The following is a 1,769-nucleotide window of genomic DNA, read 5'->3' on the forward strand; positions in this document are numbered from 1 at the left end:
CGCCCCCGCCCCCGGTCTTCCTTAGCGGCTGCAGAATTCGTGTATATAAAAAGGGTCGGGGGGCGACGCTCGCAGTGAAATGTTTGCAGTGGGGAGGGGGCAGCGTGCCTGTGGCAGTAGGAGAATTCTGGCTTTTGCGTCCCCTCAGTCCCCCAGCACCCCCCACTCCCTGCCAGCTAGATGTGCACGAAAGGGGCGAGCAAGGACAAGTCCTTTTGAGGCTGGCCGCAGGTGCCAGGCCGTTGCGATTGTGGGGCGGAAAGACAGTGGCCCTGCAAAGAAAAAACGGGTCCCTTCTACAGGGCATTCGAGTCAGAGATCGCAGACTCTGCTTTGGAAGGCTGCCGAGGGGTCTTAAGGCCAGGGCCCCATTTCCCAGAAAGGGAGGCTGGTGCCCACAGAGCTAAGACTTTATGAAGGTCACACAACACAACTAGAATCTCTGGGTCAGGAAGGGCTCTACAGGTTTTTGTTTTTGTTTTTTAAGTAGGTGCAGGGTGATAACCATGAGGAAAAGTAGAGGAGGCAGGAGAGGCCGGGGAGGAAGCCCTTGTCTGGGAGTTAGGACCTCTGGGTGCCAATCCACTCTGCCTGTCCCTACTGGTTGGGTGAGCCCGGACTTTTTCCTCTGCCCGTGAGGATGCTCATCTAGGCAGGGTCCTCTCACACACTCACTTTCCTTCTCTGTCCATTGACAGGAAGGGGTATCAACCTCCCTCGCCGTCCTTACAAGAGTGAAAATACCTCTTCCCTGTGCTCGGGCGTTGTTTTGAGCCATAGGGCTGTGTGGAGGGTAAGATGGATTGCTCCACAGTTTTTTCAGAAATTGGGGTCCCAGACAGCTGTTCTTAGAAGTGTAGGCAGGCAAAAGAGGAAAGTGAATGAGGCCTGGAGAGATCCAAGTAGCTTGCAAGATGACCACATGGCCAAAAGATAGGAAGGTAGAGCTTGAACCTAGGTTGTTTATGTTGAGTTAGACTATATTCTTGTTCCAGAAAGTGAAAGAATCACAGCATGTTTGAGTCAGATTAATCTAGAATTGTGTATGAACTAGTCATTCTATTTTCAAAATTCAACCCTAAAGCCAGGCATGGTGACTCACGCCTGTAATCCCAGCACTTTGGGAGGCGGAGGTGAGAGATCACCTGAGCCCAGGGGTTGGAGACCAGCCTGGGCAATTTGGCAAGAACTCGTCTCTATAATAAGTCAGAAAATTAGCTGGGCTTGGTGGTGTGCACCTGTATTTCCAACTACTTGTAGGGCTGAGGTGGAAAGATCATCTGAGCCCAGCAGGTCAAGACTGCAGTAGTTGTGATTGTGCCATTGCACTCCCAGTGAGACTACAGCTAAAAAAAAAAAAAATCAGCTCTTCACCAGAATCTTTAATTAGATCAGAGAAGGCCTGGGGCAAAGAACAGGTGGGTAGAGGCCCAGGCCAGAGAGGTAATTGGGTTGGACTCCAGTCTCAGCTACACCAGCAATTCATTGTGAGGCCTTGAGCTAGTGAGTTTACCTCTTTCAGCCTTTGTTTCCTCACTTGGAAAATGTGTGTATAATGCCAGTCTCATTGGTTTGTGTATTAAATAGAATTTGTCCCATTGCAAGACCTGGCACACAGTGCTCAAGAAATGCTCATTGATTTATCATTCACTCAAAAAAATATTTGCTAGTCGGGCTCAGTGGCTCAGCCTATAATCCCGCGCCGTTGGGAGGCTGAGGTGAGTGGATTGCCTGAGCCCGTGGGTTGGAGACCCGCCTGGGCAGGTGAG

The sequence above is a fragment of the Carlito syrichta genome, unplaced genomic scaffold (genome assembly GCF_000164805.1).
Source record: "Carlito syrichta isolate Samal-C Ts95f unplaced genomic scaffold, Tarsius_syrichta-2.0.1 Scaffold117767, whole genome shotgun sequence".
NCBI classification, from domain to species: domain Eukaryota; kingdom Metazoa; phylum Chordata; class Mammalia; order Primates; family Tarsiidae; genus Carlito; species Carlito syrichta.